Genomic DNA, 19,627 nt, shown 5'->3' on the forward strand with positions numbered 1-19,627 from the left:
GCAGCCAGAAGAAAGTAAACTCCAACTTTACTTAGTTAGAAGTAGATGCCTCAATCTGGGTAAGATAGTTTTATTTAACTATTGCCAAGGATGCAGAAGATAAAAGTCACTGTCTCTCATACATATTAGGCATGGATAGTTTAATAAATGAAGGGTGGTGCTTTTTAAAGATAAATGAAGAATCAAACTCAGAAGACAAGAACTCCCAAGAGATCCTAAGCACAGATCAAAAAGAAATCATTTAACCAAAAGATAAGACTCAAAAAGGAATCACATTCCTTGGACCACCCCTAATTAAATGGTACTATAGAATTATCCGAGAGCCCTTATGGGATTTAGGTTGTATGTTTACATTTGACATCTGGTCTAAATAGGCATAAGATACATTATTGGTATTATAAAAGCTAAAGTTTTTTTTATCCATGATATAACAAATATTTACCATATGCCCAGTACAGGCCAGACACTGTACCAATCACCAGAGTTACAGAGGGGAGAAAAAGGTATGCAATCCCTGCCTTTAAGGAAATTAAAATCCAGTGAAGGAAATGGACATGAGACAAGACACACAGCTTGTGCCATTACATGCATGCTGAAAGATTATGAGAAGGGAACATGATTTCGACTGGAGAAGTAGTAGATTCTGAACTCCCATCTGAAAGACTAGTAACAAATAGCTAATGAAGAGTAGGAAAATAAACATTTTAACACAAAGGGCCTGAGGTGGAAGAGAAGTTAGAACAGCTGAAGAACCAAAAGAAGGCTAGTGTTGATCAAGTCAAGAGAAGAAATATAGCTGGAAATGTAGTCAGTGACAAGATCCTACGGGCCATGGAAGGAATTTTAATGGATCCTAAATGCAATTGAGAATACCACTGAATGGTTTTAGGCAGAGGGAAGGAAATTATTAGATTTACATTTTGGAAAAAATAACTTAGCACAGTTCTGTATAAAGCGTAATAGCATATAACAGTATCTGTAGTAAAAAGTTAGAAGGGAACTGCCATGAGGCATGATGGTGGCTTAGATTAGATGAGAGATATGGAGAGAAATGAATGCATTCAAGACCTACTCTGTAGGCCTGGTGATAGATTAGAGGTAGGATGAGTTTGAGAGTAAGGTGTTAGAATGTCTCTCTGGTTTCTGGTTAGAATTATGAAGTAGTGGATGGTAAATTTTACTGAGATGAAAAACACAATGTCACAAAATTAGAAGAGAATGAGAGGAAGAAGTAAAAGTTCAGTTAGGAGCATGCTTCCTTGTAGACTAAAAAAAGGAAATAGGGAAGAACAGTTCCAGGGGAAATCAGAATCTTTGGGGTGAAAAACACTTTGAAAAAGTATATCCAATTTTATAATTAAACATAATTGTATACAACACACACACACACACACACACCGACACACACATGCATGCATACCTTGACCTTTTGTTTTGGAATACAAATTACAAATTTCAGAAGTCTTTTTTGGCTAAAGGGAGCAGCATGTACCCTTAGAGGAGTAATTCTGAAATCCCAGTGACTGATGGTTATCAAAAGGGGACATAAAATTAAAAAGATTAAAAAATTCCAAGTAAGAAGGACCCTTAGGACCAAACAAATAGTCAAAAATACTTTTGAGGTTTAACAAGAAATAGAGGCAGTTAAAATTTGGACCGTGTATTGAAGGAACGCAGAGGCATTAAAGAAATAAATTAATAAACATCCAAGAGCCAAAGATGGTAACTGAATCAGATGTATAAACAGAAAGAGAATATTTTATGGTTATTAAGTCTTGAAACTAGAATATGACAACCATGCCTAGATTGGCATGAAACAAGGTGACGTGAGACACACTGAAGAGATGTTCATGAGACCCCCCAGAGCCGAGGCAGGACAACTGGGGTCTCCCTTGAGTACCCTGCAGATAAGGGTTTCCACCAGTCCCAGAGTGAGAAATCCTGAAAATTGTTTTCAGAAAGGACTGTTTGTCATTTTCCATTGAGGTCAAAACAAGGGATTTCATGGCAGAGACATTCAGATGAGAAGTCAGTGACATGATGCCAGGATCTTAGGAAAGGTCATCATGTGCTATCTGAATCTGGCCTTAAAATCAGTATATAAGCTACACCTGTGAACTCTTTGCAACCACCCAAATCACATACCTGAGGTTCTAAACCACCAAACACCACCTCACTCCTGCCAGTACACACACATCACCACCACCCTCTTTATGCTTGTCTAATGTCTGTAATTATAAAAATTCTCAGTTGGATGGGAGAGAGAACATCAGGGATGACTAGGGACTGGAACTTAACACGCAGAGGCCAAGGCTGAGTATATGCAGTGTAAACCACAGAGGATTTGCCAATGGAGCGAGGAAAACCTAGCCTGATTTAGGAGCATCACTGTGGGGACAGATCCAGGAGTGCAGTTTCCAGGCTCTCACCCTCACATGGAAAGGTGTTCCCTCCAGTAGTAAATGGCCATCAACTGTGATTGGATGGCCGTCAGCTGTGGCTAGTTGGCCGTCAGCTGTAACCAGTGAGCCATTGGCCACTAATATAACTGCTGTGGCTACGCTAGCAGAAAAATGGGGGCTAGCAAGAAGACCATAGCAAGAGCAGATTGCAGCTAGCAAGTGAAGTTTGTCGGCAGAGAAGCAGATGGCGGGTTGTGGATCGTGAGGCTCCTGCTTCCTGTGTCTCCAACCCAGCCGCCAGCAAAAATATAGTGGTATGACTCCCCTACCTATGGCTCCGTTGGTGTTCCTTTTTGGTCCCACCGTGTCCTGCGTTCTTATGTGGGGAGGGGGCCAGAGACCCCTCATGACACCCTGCATGATAATCACGCCTGAACCAAACTTCTGGGGCTGCATTCTGACTCCAACACTTGCCAGTTCTTTGACATTTTGTAAGTTACTTAGCCTCTTAGCCTCAGGTTCCTCTTCTGTGAAATGCGGCCAATGATGGTACACACATTACAGAGTTAACGATCAAAAGGGTTAAATATTTGCAGATGTCGACTAGATCTGAAACATAGTCATGATATACATTTACATCTTTTGAACAATTTTAAAAGAAGTATTTGTTAACTTGATTAAAAAACCACTTTTGCTGTTGCATCTTTGGAAGAAATCCCAGCTGACTGTCAATTCTCCAACAAATGTGTCGATTTTTGACCAACATACTAACCATGCCATTGACCTCACGTCTGCAGTTAATGTATACCAATTCAATATGTAGACTAGGCAGTTGGGGAAAATAATAGCATTTATGACAGAGAACAAATTATAATCTCCCTGGCCCATGTCCTATGAGTTAGCATTCCTGTCAACAAGAAACAGGATTCATTTAACCTGTATCTTCACTGAAGTCATTTAATTTTTACCAGAAACTAAAAGAAAAGTTGAATATCCATAATTATTTGAAATTTCAAGTTTTCCACAGAATGTTATATTTTGTAGAGAAAACAGTCTCATTCTATTTTTACATATGAATGCTTATACGTAAGACACTTCTCACTAAAGCCCATAAATGGTTATTCTTCAAATTAGTAGTATATACCAGAGCAGGTATTCATGAATTTGCTATTGGTGCTCTTAGCTGAAGTTGGAATATTTATTTATACACCTTAACAATTAAAGTTAAATTTTTATTTTTTATTTCATTTAAAAATCATAGGAAAAGTGAAACAGACCAGACACAAAGAAGTGTATACAGTATAATTCCATTTATCTAAAGTTCTAGAAAAATGCAAATGAATCTATAATAATGAAAACCAAGTCAGTGGTTGCCTGGAACTGGGGAAGGAGGGTAAGGGGACTACAAAAAGCAACAAGGAAATTTTGAGGTGATGGATATGATCTGCGTCTTTATTGTGATGGTAGTTTCATAGTACACAACTGTCAAAATGTACTAAATTGTACAATTTAAATGGATAGAGTTTATTCATAATAAATTTTCTCAATAAATTGACTTGAATTAATAAATGTCACAGAAAAGTGTTTAGAACCACCCACAAAATATAAATGAAACCGATGAAGAAATGTTTCTAGTTTAAGATCAAGTACAGTTATATTCAACCCAAAATACAGAAATATGGTTTTTTACCAGCACAAATTAAATTAAAACTAGCATCTTGAAAAGGATTGTAAAACTAGTATTTCATCTAAGAGAAGGTGAAAGTCTGTGTTTTTATAAACCTGACACTAAGGGGAATAAAACAAGGAAATGAAGACAAGTTAGAGGTGCCTGTCTCTTTACAGAAATGAAATGGGCAATTACATGCAGAGTTGTCAGGAATATTATTGTTACTGATGGCTCAACCCGAAAATTTTATGGAATCAGATGTTGAAACTCTTCTCAAAACTGTTAATGGAACCAGCATACAGACACTTGCTGAGTATTTTCCTTGTACTTCATAAAATCCTCCATCCCACATCAAAATTTTAGAGTCCACATTATAATTAATTATGCCTGCAGAATGTTGCTACATGCAAGAGGTCATAGAGAAGCCTTTATGTCTCACATAAAACACCATCACCGGATTACAACATACTACCTCACTCATTGCAATTTACCGCAAGCCTGACAAAATAATCAAATTACTGGACTAAAACTAAATTGTCTTCCTCATTTAACGAGTACAGCCAGCTTCACAATCTCAAAGTTCAATTATAGCTATATTTTTTTTACCCTCTTCCAATACATTACTCAATCCGTCATATACCAAATAGCTACAAGTGTAGTATTTTTCAAAGTTTCTCCCTGTTTCTAAATTATTCAAGGGGGAAGGGGGTTAGAGAAGTGTAGGAGCAGGTTAGAGGGTAAACAATCCAGAAAAGCATAGGGTATCCATTTGTCTGCCACCGCCAGACAAATGGAGTGACCCAGTGTCACTCCACAGTGCAATTGGCAACTGTGTTTTGCTTGTCCAGTTCATTTGTATACACACTTACTCGTGGGTAGTCAACCTCTCTCAGGCTTGGGTTCTTTTTGGAGTCCACACTCTTTGCTCAGTCATTGCTCCTCACAGCTCAAGCCTGTGCCTCAGTGACAGAGTCTGAGGGGACTTTCAGCATTAGCCATGTTTTCTGTCAGAGGCTGCCTCCTTCATTCATTGCAAAACCCTTGTATGGAGTCCAAAGGCACCAACCTAGAATCTGCCTAAGGCTAATTTTAGTCAAGACAGTTTTATTCCTGGAGCCTCACTGTCCTTTGTCTCTGAGCCTTGACCAGAGCAACTTTAGTGCAGACTTAATAGGTCTTCCTAGCTTCATATCCTGGGAAACAGGTTGGGGTACTAATTCCTTCCTTTCCAGAAGGCCCAATCATGCAGAATAATCCATCTCTTCTTCAACATCTTTTCATACCGGAATTTCAAGGGAAGAATAGCTTTGAAAAGAGTAAAAATATATTTTGCTAACCCCTCATTACAAAAATGGGTACCTACCATAGCAAATGCTGCTGGTATCCTATTTATATCTCCTTGGTAGCCACCAATTCTGCACACCTGCCTTCCTCCCAACTGCAAGCACTTTGCCTGATGGCTTTCTCTGGGCACTGATATGCACTCTGCCTGTACACTATGTAAGCCATAAGTGAGTTACCATACCCTCAAAAAGTGCTAGATGGTGCTCCTTGAATGCATAATATAGCTCCCTTGTCCTACAAGTGGGATGCTCGAAGGAATGTTCTACACTGTTCCCAGAAGTCCCCCAAAAGATTGGGTTCCAGTTGCCTGCAGTGATAATTTTCTTGATAACTCACTTTCACTGGCTTCCCTCCTTCAGTCCCTTTCCACACTTCCCTATCCATGTTTCCTGAGATTATTTCCCATAAACTACTTGCACTCAAATCCTTCTTTCAGTGTAGACTTCTGAGAGGTCACAAACTAAGACACCCACTTACTAGTTCAGGCAAGAGAGCCAAGACTGGAGAGCCCTCAGGAAAGGTGTCACACGATTTCAAAATAATCAGGTCACTCAGAGAAATAAGAACACAAAAACAAAAGCAGGGAAATCTGAAGGAAGGAAAGCCAGGCGGGTGGTCAGTAAGCTCTGGTCATAATTGGAGGAGTTAAGAGAACGGCAGAGCAGAGAGGCAGCATTGGGGGAAAAATTCATATATAAATGATATGGGCTGTTAGCACTATCCCCAGCTACTAGGCAAAAGGAAGCCCTAGGGAAGAGCACACAGGATCCTTAATCCTGAGTTCCTGCTTTTCAGAGCGTCAGTAATGAGACACCTTCACAGCAGGAGGAAGTGCTGCAGCCTTGTATATCTGAATTGCTTCTTTATATTCAGCGTACTCTCTCATATTGTCCCCAGAGACCTTTGAAAATAAATCTTTCCAGTAAGATTATACACTTAAATACCTTCTTTGTACTAAGCATAGTCTGGGGTATTCAACAAAATTAAACCAGGCATATATATAGCTTGAATGTTTATGTGGATACCTGTGTATTAAAACAAATCTCAAATAACAGCAATTGTACTGCTTTGTCATTTACAGATGATTATATATGTTATTTAATCCTCAGAGCCATTTTGTGAGGTAGATAAGGAAAACTGTCTCTTGCATTTTCGGATACGGGTTTGTGTGGGGGTGTTGAGTTACTCTGTACAAACTGGGCCACTCAAAATCACTGGAATCGCAGAAGTCTGGGAGTAAATTCCAGCCTAAATTAGAAATGCTAATATTCTTTTCACTGATATTGACTTTCAGCAATCCCAACTTCTGGACTCTGAAATATATCTGCAGCTCAGAATAAAGGTAATATTAAGGTAAGCATATTTGGGGAACTTTAAAATAGAACAATTTTCTCCTTTCACTCCCTCAGCTTTCACCTGAAAATAGAACTTACTTTTTCAAGGAGAAAGAAAAATGAGCAAGTTATTCTTTAGAAAAATTATTCTGTTGAGTTTATCTTTCTATTTTCAATCACTAGACATGTTTGGTGTGAATTTGTCACCAGCTAGGGACAAATTTGACATTTACACTGATAAGTATAAAAATCTGGTCATGACAGTTTCACAAGCACAAAAAATTTGAGACATCTGAAAACTGAGAAAAAGTTCAGATAGGCTGCTTAAATGGTATTTAAACAATTGCTTTATTTCCTATTAGGTAATAGGAAGCAACAACTATTATCACAAATTTTCTCCATCTCTTTTAGCTTCTAACCCTGATTCTATTAAATTACTCTTCAATATCTGTTGATTATTCACTATAAAAATAACTCAGCTATTTGTTTTATTTGGCAATAAAGGGAGGAAGGTATAAAAAATAAATATACAGAGTATCTGGCTTAGAGAAAAAGATTTGAGGCAGACAAAACATGAGCAATTCTGTCAAGTTATTTAACCTTTCTGTGATGGAATTACCTAGATAAAAATCAAGGTACAAATACCTAATAATACCTGTGGCTTTTTAATGAGTTAAAAAAAATGGTTCTTAAATGTTTAGCATTGGGCCTTAACATAAGATGTGTTTACTAGTATTTAGCCAAAAAAAAAAAAAAACTGTTTTTTAATATAAAATAGTTAAAACACACAAATATATCATAAAGTTAAAAAAGTGAAATTCTATAGGACTTTCCCCACGCTCTACCTTTTAACTCAGTATTTGGACTCATACTTTATTGTCCTTTTTGATAAGGTCTTGGCCCTACCTCAAATCATTCCAGCCAGTCTTAGAGAATTTTTAAGTCTTCTGGTCACATTTAGTCATAAACTACTCTCATAATAGTACTAAAAAAAATGTATTTATCTTGTACTAGTCAAAATTCCAATCTTCATTTATAGTTAAACTCTTTGCCTCCTGCAGTTCGGGTTGACTCCAGCTGGAAGTCTGCAGGGGCAAACTGCTTAACTTGAGATTATTCTCCTCCCCTAATCGACAATTTCTAGCCATGGTTTCTGAGCCTGTCTTTTGTCCAGAGGTAATCGAGTTAAAATGGGGTTATTAGGGTATGTCCTGATCCAATATGGCTGGTGTTTTTCAAAAAAGGGGAAATTTAGACCTAGACAGACAGACAGACACACACACACACACACCAGGAAAATGCCATGTGAAGATGAAAGCAGAGCTAGAATGATGCTTTACAAATGAAAGACGGCCAAAGACTGCCAGCAAAGCACCAGAAGCTATGGGGTGGTGCCTGCAACAGCTTCTGCCTCACAGCCCTCAGAAGGAATCAACCCTGCCCACACCTTGATCTCAAACTTCCAGCCTCCGGAACTGTGACACGATAAACTTCTGTGGTTTTGAGCCACTCAGTTTGTGATATTTTGTAATGTCAGGTTATTATTCCAGACATTGCTGTATATACACACATTAATTTGCATATATAAGTGCATGAGTATATTCTACATATTTGTATTCTATAGAGATTATGGATATAAAATGAAATGAAGACCTTTCAACCCTTTATAAATATTTTTAAAATAGCCTAGGAATGTTTTATTTTTAACACAATATTATTAAAGTATTGTCTCATTCAATACTGTTAAATAGTTGTAAAGGAAAAGAATAAAAAATTCTGGAGGAAATTTGTCATTTTCTATATTATCACTTTTTTGTGTTAAAGGTTTTAATTCATTTTCAAGATAAAAGTTATACTTTCAAATGTGAGTGGCAGATATTAAAGTATGATGACATAAAATGCTCTCTTTCATCTTGACTATAATACCACCAAACGCTTCTAAACGTATGTTTAAGAAACAATTCATAAAACTCATGAGTTGGAAATACTGAAAATTTACTCCAGGAAGCCAGAGTTACCTGCTTCGTATTAAAAGGAATAGAATTAATATTTAAAGAAATTAAATAATGGAATTACTAATTTCAAAAAGTAACTGAGTTGAAATAATTTCTTACACTTTATGCAAGCATTTCCCGCTAATGTAGTGAACATCTTCTAAATGTAAGTGTGGAAAAGAGCCAAATGAGGAAATATAGGGTGTGGATAGCCCAGATGTCTATCTCCTCTTACCAAATCCTAATTTCAGATTAGGCATTCTGGAAGACAACTTACTAAAAGGCAGTTGTACTTATCTTCTCTGATGTAACATCAGGCATTTATTTTCCTAACTTGGCCCTAGAAAGAGACACTAAGAATTAATTTCTTTCTCATTAGATATCCACCCTAATTGTTTTGAACTTTCTTAGCCAAATGGAGAAATCATTTTTCTAGTCTTAAAATAAAACAGTAGTTTTTCCTCCCAGGAGAAAATTAACTCATACCACAAAAAACTTGCACTCTAGTTCAAGGGAATGTGTGATTAATTAGTGAGAGAAGAAAAGTCCTTTTTCTTAATCTCATACCTTTTGTCTTGGTTCTTCCAAACAATGACTGCTTTTGTTTAGTACTTAAAAGGAATAGGGTATATTTTCAGGCACATTTGCCACAGAGAAGGATAGCATTACATCTCAGAGGTATTTCCATATGTTTAATTTAATAACTTGCTCAAGATGTAAGTCATCATTTGAATTTTCATCCAATCAAAACTCCGTTTACAACCTGTTCCAACCAATCAATAGTGCAACTTAACAGAAGTCCTTCAGGCTCTCCTGACAAGACCAACTCAACCTCATTAAAGCAATCAAGTCCTAGAGTTTCGTGTTTTGTTTTTAAAATGTATGGCCCCCAGAAACAAAGAAACGAAGATACCACACAAAGAAATGAAAAAGAAAGTAACAACATTCAAGCAAGAAAATTTGGAATGCTATTTGAAATACTTCAGCAAATTCCCAATATTACATTAATTTCTAAATAATGCCTCAAATACACAGGACTCCTGAAAGGCTTTGATCTTCTGGAAGCTGCCGACAAAGTTTAAATGTGGTAAAGCTAAGTAGTTTCCACGGTAAGTCATTTCAGAGTACCTGAAAAATCAACTTTTGGGTATGGTACAAGAGTGGGGATTATTCTTACAGTACCTTGAAAGCTCCGGGAGGGCTCTGAACCAGGAAGAGTTAGTGGTTCCTTCTTTACCAAGAACTTTCACACCCTCAAAGAGCACTGTCCCTCTACCCATGTTACTTATAAGCCTTGACCCAGGATTATACCAATTCCAAGTGAGTCAGTGGGTGAATCAATCATTACTTACCTCAGTCCCCCAAATTTCAGCTGCTCCTTAGTGGAGCCAGAATAATTGTATAGAAAATAATGCTCTCCTAATAAACGTTAAGAAACAGTTGGGCTTTTTACAGCCAGTTATACATAACTGACCCTATATAAGGCAACAGAGTAGAATGGTAGCTCCCAACATTTGATGTATATTAGAACTACCTGGGGAGCTTCTTTTAAAACTCCAATGCTCGGATCCCATTCCCACCAATCAAATTAAAATGTCTGAGAGTGGGAGCCAGGCATCAGGAATTTTTAAAGATCTCCTCAGGTGATTCCAATATGCAGCAAACTTTGGGAACAAATAAAGTAGAATTTTAAAGGAAATTAATGGCAGAAACACAGACAAGAACTAATGAAGAAAAAAAGACAAGATTACCCTACCTAGAAACCTGAGGTCCAAATATTTGGATGTGTTTCTTTTTGAAATGGAGTGTGAACATGCATTAATATGATATACGCAGGTATGTCCTCAAACCCCAGTGACAGCTAAATGCCCTTTTATAATTCTACAGGAGTTGATTATAAATACACACTGCTTGGGCACATATTTGATAGTGTGTCAAAATGCTACAAGGAATATAAAGGGATTGACTGGTAAGTCAATAAATGAATGACCAAGAATAAATGACCTTGTACTCTTTAAGTATTTAGTTCAAAATGTGGAAGTAGCCACTAAGAACAACTGACATTGTTTTTACCTGCTCTGCTCTCCCTGTGAATAAAGAATCCTTTGAGACCTTGTACAAGAACACAGCTATAATCAATAGATTAATTTCCAAATATAACCAGAGGTGATGCTAGTTTTCAGAGAATATTGGGGAGGAAACAGGAAGAGGACTTGTACCCAGAGGAAATATGTTTACCCTCTTTGGGAACTATTTTGAAAACCATCTCACTTCTCTACAAGGGAAGACAGGAAGCATTGTGTACACCAAGACCAAGTAAACCAAGTAGACTTATCCACCATCTTATTTGAGAGTACAGTAGAAAAATAAATTTGACATATAATAAAGTCATGGAGAAGGAATAGAGCTGAAACAAAACTCATAAGCATAAATCTCACATAGTATGTCATCAACCTAGTTTTGCAAATTGGTTTATAGAGTCATCAGAATTAGAGATCTACCTAACGAATGCTGGCCTGCAGTGACATTGCCCCATGTTAGTATTCCTTGAAACATTTGCCTTCCTTCCTAATCTCCAGTCATAAAGACAAACAATACTGACGAACCTATGCCATGTCCAAAGGCGAGGTTGCTTTGGTTGCATTATGGATCATATGAACAACACTTGTTCACCTAGGAAAATATTTGACTGCTCTTACGATCCTTTTGGGTCTCGTGGGGACCCAGGAAATTTCTCAGGACTTTCTGCCTACACCCAAATGAAATACTCTATGGCAGAACTTCTTTATTTTTTTACATCCTGCAGCTAGATGCCATTCACTTCCTCATTAGAGGACACCGAGGCAGCCAAGTGTCTTACCAAAGGAGCCACAGAGAATAAGCGTGGGGCTGGTGCTACAGGCAAAACTGAGGACCAGAGTCCTTCCCCCTGAGAGCCCCAGCTCTCTAACCCTGTATAATCATCTGCAAAATGGGGTGGGGGGGGCAATACAAGGACCAGTCTCAAAGTGTTATTCTGAAAGTGGAAAGAGATCATTTGAGATACAAGCTTAGTCTGGTGTCTGGCACAGAGTAAGTGCCCAGTTAATGTTTTCTGCCAGTCTCATGCTCAGAACCCTGCGCTTGTGACACTTAAATTAGAGATGTGAGTCCAACAGTGAAAAGCCTCCTGAACTATCAAAGCCCTGGGCTTTTGATGCTCAACTATTTTATAAGTAGACATCAAACGTAGGAAAGCCTACAGGTTATCATCAGAAGCTAGGAATTCTAATATTTAAGGTCAAACAGCAGGAAAACATCCTGAAACTATCCAGTGAAGTTATGTCAACACAGGCTTTCAGCAACTCCTCCCCAGAGCCTCAGAATGAAGATTCTGTGGCAGAACTTTTGATCTCTCCGGCCCCAAAGAATAAGCAGGGAACAAGTCCCTTCTACTCTTCCAATCCATTCTTTCATTCAGTTACCTAATTCTGTTTGCTCTTCTAGATTGTCTCACATGTTATAAGTGGAAACGTTGCTAAAGTCTCCCTTTGCCTCTGTTGCTCATTTGACAACCAGTCATTATGGTGATACTGAGTGCTAGAGAAATGGAATAGGTGAGCCCTGATGACTGGGCTGGTAGGATTATTCCCAAATTCTCAGGCATATTTGAATTCATATCTTTGAATTCATAGACTCAAAATCCCTTGTTTTTTGATTCCATTTTTAACCTTCCTTGAGGTCAGCTGTTTCATCCCCCGGGTAATGTCATAATGCTGCTGCTACACAATACAAGTTAATGTGTACATCCCTTTCTTTTTTTACTTTTTTTATGTGATGGAGAGTGATTTAGTGTCATAAGCAATCATGACTGGCTCCTGTGCAATCCTTTGTTGATGACAATCATAACGTAGTTTATTTTTTCCATGTTATGATTTATGTAATATACTTCTGTGACCCAACATTTGGCAAAATATCAGCTATTTTCTTTTTGTTGTGTCTTATTCTCATCAATTGGTATTAAATTGACCTAACTAATTTTTCCTGTCCTTGTACTTCTTGATCTGTTTTTCAGGAGAGTCTGATTCTCTTCAAATGGTAAAGTCAACTGTATTCTAAAATTTGATATGATTTTGGTCATAGTGACATATTTTATGTCAAATTACTTTTTTTTTAATCTCACAAGTTATTGAACAAATACATATTGAACACCTTATGTTTGCCAGGGGAAGTGTCTGTCTAGAGATAAGTTTAGAAATCACCAGCATACAAATGGTGATTCCTTCCTTGGGACTAAAAGGTGTCACCTAAGGAAAGAGTGTTAAAAGAGAACAGAATTTCAAAGTCTAATCCCCAAGCCAATGTAATGATCACAGACCAGAAAAATGAGCAGACTCTACCAAAGGACATTGAGATAGAAGGATAACCAAGAAATAATAGTATCCTAGAGGCCAAATGAAAAAAATTTTTCAAGGAAGCTGGAGTAATCAACTGTGTAAAATGCTGCTGCTAAGTTGAGTAAAAGGAGAACTGAGAATTGGCCATTAGATTTGGCAATATGGTGTCACTGGTGACCTTATTAAGCAAATTTATATAAGGGAAGAGAAAGTATGATCTTTGTATGCCCTGGGCATACAGAAATAGTGCAATAGTCTCTCTCCTATTCCCAATTACTAACTTCTAACCTATGCTATGATATACCTGATATTGAATGAAAGATACAGTGTCCAGCTCTAAGAAATAGTCTGTGTTTATTAACTCAGAATGAGTTGCCCCTACTCTGGCTACAGACACTTGCATTACAGTTTCTTATCTGAATGGATTTATGTTTTCCAAATGAACAAAGACCACTTGTTATACTTCTCTATCCTTCTTTTCCCAACTCCTGGCAATGTTCTTGACACACGTGAACGTTGCACTTTAGAGAAAACTGCATGCTCAAATAAAATGCAAACTGGATATCTCTGTGTCCTACAGCCCCTCTGTCAACTTAGAGGCTATAAGATGCCGATAATAACGGATAATAACAATATATTAAACCTTATCCATATATGAAATAGAGTGGAAAAGGCCACAGCACCAGAAAAGACAGGTGCTCTGCTTTTGTCCTCATCCAGATCATAAAGTCAGACACCAAAAAAGAGCTGAAAATTATTATGGCAGGCCATCTACCCTTGAGGACAAGAGGAAATTGATCTAAACAGGCTTACTTCAGAATGTGATAAATCACGTACTTCCCTATTAATATAATTGGAAATTATTCCTCTGAATTGTTCACATTTTGTGATGCTCTAGAGCCGCATTGTACAATGAGACACACCCTGTTCACAGTCAGGAGCCAAGCTGCCTTTACCACTAAATTATAGAGTGATATTGAGCAGGTCACAGAATTGTCCTCTGACTTCATTTTTATATCCATAAATAGATCTGTAATAATACTTCCCCTTCCTTCTTCACAGAATAATTGAGAGGATGAAAAGATAAAATTAAAGTGAAAGATTCTGTAAAAGTATATACTGCTATACAAACCCAAAATGGCATAGTAAGATTATGATTTGATCCAAATACATTAAATATAGAGACAAAAGACTATTAAACAAATTACAATCTATAAAATCTCCCCTGTAAATCTACAAATCCTTCAACTTATAGCAATGTAAAAATGAACAAAATTCTCTAACACCAAATTTGTACGTCTGTGGATTAAATACATTTGTTCTATTATAAGGTTTGACGAACATCAAATGGTAAGGATGTATAATGAGTTTAATACTGTAAATATAAGGAAACCTCAAAAAAACTCAAGATAAAAACAAAAGTTTAAGATAATAGACAAGGCATATATTAGAGATAGATTTTTTTGTTAAATAAAAACTTATGTTTGAGTGGTAAAGAATGACTTGTACTATTGTTTCAACTAATATAACACTGATATTCGATTTTTAATTTATGGATGAGTTCTGTATTATATGCATTTTTTTTATTACACAAAGCCTTGAGATGCTTGCATGAGAAGGTTTCCCATAAATTATGCTGTGTAACTTTATGCAACATAGCCATTAATCACAAGCATTAAACTTTTTTTTCTTTCCTCTTGGCATTGAACAAAGAAATCTTAGAAACATAAAGGAAACAGGTCAGGATAAGCTGCCATGATTATTTATTTCACTTTAAAGAGTTGCCTCAGAACAGGGGGAAAAAAAGTGTAAGATTTATCATTTCCAACATTACTTAGTAACTGTCCTAAGTAGTTTGGGCAAGCATTTTCTAAAACATTCTGCCCCCCAAATATATATATATATATATATATATATATATATATATATATATATATATATATATATATATGTATATTTTTTTTTCAGTTGCTGCATGAGATTTTCCGCATTCAACCTGAATAATTTTTTTAATTGTTTCTAACTAAAGATTTTCACTCACCCCTGTGTTCTCATGATATCTTAGGACCCAGAAAATTTCAATTCACATAAAAAGGACAGACACATAATGTTAATTTTTCATGGACCAGAGTTTTAATTGAATACTTAAGGATATCTAAGCCTCTCAACATCACACCACATAATTTATGCCTTATCCATATATGAAATAGAGCGCTATTCTATTTCCTCACTGGTAAGAAAAGGAATTAAATTTCTGATACCTAGCGTGTTTCAAACAGATTACTTTTCGTGTTACTTTTTTGATAACCCCTGGAGAGGGTATTCCACATTGTAAATCCTCATTTAAGAATATATGTATCAGAAAATAATAATTGCTGGTGAGAATGTGGAGAAAAGGAAACCCTTGTGCACTGTTGGTGGGAATGCAAAATGGTGCAACTGCTTCAGAAAACAATGTAGCGGTTCCTCAAAAAATTAAAATATAGAATGATGATATGATCCAGCAATCCCACTTCTGGGTATATACTCAAAAGAACTGGAAACAGGTTCTTAAAGAAATATTTATACATCCATGTTCATAACAGCATTATTTTAAAAAGCCAAGAAGTAAAAGCAACTCAAATGTCCATCAACAGATGAATAGATAAACAAAATGTGGTATACGCATACAATAAAATATTATTCAGAATTTAAAAGTAAATCCTGTCACATGTTACAACATGGGTGAAAGTTGAGGACATTATGCTAAGTTAAATAAGCCAGACACAAGAAATAAAAATACTGTATGATTTCCCTTACATGAGGTATCTGAAATAGTCAAATTCACAGAAACAGTAAATAGAATTGAAATTACCTGAGAATTTGTCTGGGGAGTAAGAAATTGGAGTTGTTGTTTAATGAGTATAATACTTCCATTTTGCAAGATGAAAAAGTCCTAAAGACATGTTACACAATAATGTGAACACTTAACACTGCTAATCTCTACACTTAAAAATGGTTAAGATAGCAAATTTGATGTTGTGTGTTTCTTGCCACGTTAAACAGAATATATGGGGCAGCTATCACAGAATCTATGTTTTGATACACATTGCTATTTTAATCCCAAGCATTATCTTGAATGAATCTCCTGCATTCACAATAGAATCTGAAAATAAACAATAGCTATAAACATTTTTTTAAATTATCCAAGAAAAGCATAGTCTTGATGAGAAAGGAATAAAGCTGTGGAGGGGAGAAATACTATTTGGGTAACGGATAATAACAAATGTATTATAATCATCAATGCCTTAGGCTTTTTAAGAATGGAACTATATATTAATGGCAGTGCCAAGGACAGAAATCATGGGGTTTTTAATATACAATTTTAATTATTTGGTTGTGAAACCAAAATATTGTATGTAGAGGGTTGAAATGTTGTAGCTAAGACAATATTTCAATGAAACTACAATTTCTTGTTATCAAGAAACTATCACATATATGTATATATACATATATATATGCTTATATGTAAGACAATAATTTCTTTATTGGTATTTGTTATATTACACATATATAAAATGATAAACATTTCAGGATAAAACTTTTAATTATTTTGTGATATTTCTTTGGTTCCTTTATTGCTTGTTGTGTTGTTTAATAAATAAAACATTACCAAGAAAAGGAGAATAGCCCTCTTGCCCTAAGGAGCCAGGGCTTATTACCACATCAACCATAACTGCAGAGTATCCAGAGAAAATAAGAGAACTGTGACATAAAATTCCTTTTTTTTTTGGAGAGATATTTTAAGAAAAGGAGCAGATGGGAAGAAAGTTAATCTTCCCTTATGAGAGAAAACACTGAAACAGGAAGTTTATGTATTTTATACAGGGAATTTTACAGTAAACAAATAATTTAACAGGTGATATAAAGATGCAATACAGTATAAAATCTAAAGACGTTTAAAGGCCTGAATAAACTTTTCAGAGAATAATAAGAATAGTAAAGGCAAAAACAAAAGAAATCTACTATATTTTTTAGAATGCTAAATTTGGAAAATACTAGGGCGAGGCTAGAGTAGGAAGTAACAAGAAAGGAAGACCAGCTAAGTCCTTCAAAATCATAATGATATTTACTCCATATAAAGGTGAAAGATATTTTGTACTATAAATAAAGTAATCATATATAAAACAAAAGACATTCAAGGGTGTGTGAAGATGAAAGTGTCAGTGTGTGGTTCCTAACTGAATTTCCCCACATCCAGTGCAAAGGCATCTCTGTGACTGGTAGGAAGTGCTATTCTCTGAGGAATGCCTAACTGCTTATGGCATTCCTTACTGTCTGGTCCCCCACCAGGTTCTCTTCAGCAAGTGATCATGTTGGTGGTTTTGGTGGCTCCATCTTCCACCATGTATTCCATTCCACCTTTACCACTGGAGAGCACAAAGGGTTCCCCAGCATGTGGCTCACTTATGGATAATGCCACGACTTTGTTTCTTGATGCTAATCTTACTTCAAGCATCTTAGTGAGATTTCAGAATACATACACATAGATAATACCTTCCATGGGTAGATATGATTACCCACAGCAATCGTAACATGTTAAACTCCCGCTATAAATGAAACTCCGATACTCATTTTTCTCATTGTTTCTCAACTGTTGGGAGTTACAGTGATTATGTCAGTGTAGGTACTATTTTCTCACTGTTCTCATGATGTTTTCACTCCATTTGTTGAGATAGAAAATTAAGATAATTTCCTTACAATAGTTATGGGTTGGAAATCATTGGGTTGCATTATAAGTTCTTACTTTTATGCTTCTCCAACACAACAGAACTATAATCAGGATCAAAACATAGACTTATCCCCTCAGTCTACCTCCTTCCTTAAAACATCCTAAGTAAATATAGGTCTATACGCAAACCTATTGTTGACCATACCTCATTTCTTGCCACATCTGCAGTAGCGCTATATTCTAGGACCTTATCACATCACACTGTTCGAATAGGTTTCTATATCATCCCATATATAACCTGAATATCCTTGGAACTTCTTCACTATCTGGCAAGTTCTACTAATCATACTTCTTCTACTTTAGCATAACAGTTAAAGGAATAGACTTGGAAGACAAAAGGACTTTGGAATCCCAGTTCTGTCACTTAACTTTGTCTTCTTAAAGTTTTAAATGAGCCTCAGTTTTCGCCTGCATAATTAGATGAAGGAACGCCCATTTCAAGTATTTCTTTTATATATTAACTTATATATGTAAAATACTTAACAGGAATTCAATAGCAAATAATGTCATTGTTTCTTTTATTAAAAATTTAAAAATAGCTGTTGTTCATAATGTTGCCATTGAAGCAAAGCAAGATCCTTAAGTGCCTTTTAAATTATTATGAAAAAATATAATCACTTTCAAATTTTAAATGCACTTTTAATACCTTTTCTCTTACTTTTTTTTCCTTTAAAATTTCACAATCCTGATGAATCATATAAGCTAATTGTCAGTAAGCCAAAATATCTGATAAATTGAAGTAAATAAATGTTTATCCACACAAGCAAATAGTTTACTAAATATCATCCTCTGGTTATTAATGAATAATGTTTGTCATAATTTTTTTTTATCATCAAAGCTCAACTCTTCTAATCATATTTTTTAAATGTAATGTTTCGAGATTTACATTCCCGGATATTAATAATTAAAAAAAACAATTTTGTTAACTTGCAGAAGGCAGATGAAGATCAGAAAAATTACACAGAGAGATAGTGAAATTATATAAAATTTCAGAACTGAAAGGTACCATAAAGATTCTATTTTCCCCCATTAAATGTGGTATACTTTTATCTAACCAAAGGAGATTTTATTGATTTTTTTTACTAAAAAGAAAAAAATCACAACAAAAATCACATGATTTGTTTTTAATTTCATGTAACTAATAACTTGCTAATAGATATTAGTAAAATTGTTATGAGCTGAATTGTATTTCCCTCCAAATTTATATGCTGTCATGCCCAACCCCCAGTACCTTAGAATGTTACTGTATTTGGAGGCAGGGCCTTTAAAGAAGTAATTAAGTAAAGTGAGGTTATTAAGGTGAGCCCTCGTTTAACATGACTAATGTCCCTATAAAAGGCAATTAGGACACAGACACACACAGAGGAAAGACCAGGTGAGGACGCAGGGAGAAGAAGGCAGACATCTACAAGCCAAGGAGAGAGGCCTCAGAAGAAACCAAGTCTGCTGACACCTTGATGTCTCACCTCTAGCCTCCAGAACCGTGAGAAAATAAATTTCTGTTGTTTAACCCACCCAGGTGGTGTACACCCTAACAAAGTAATACAGAGACACAACACTCCAACACTCTTAAATAAAATAAAATTAAATTAAACCTTTGGACTTTTATAAGTTACTAACTTATATCACATGTCAACAGACACATACAAAAAAGTAAGACACAACTTTATGGAGTGCAGCTAACTTCAGGCATGTGTGAAATGAAAAGACTTACTTGATGCGGTAGAGGTCAAGTAA

Source organism: Rhinolophus hipposideros (genome assembly GCF_964194185.1).
Source record: "Rhinolophus hipposideros genome assembly, chromosome: 2".
Lineage (NCBI taxonomy): Eukaryota > Metazoa > Chordata > Mammalia > Chiroptera > Rhinolophidae > Rhinolophus > Rhinolophus hipposideros.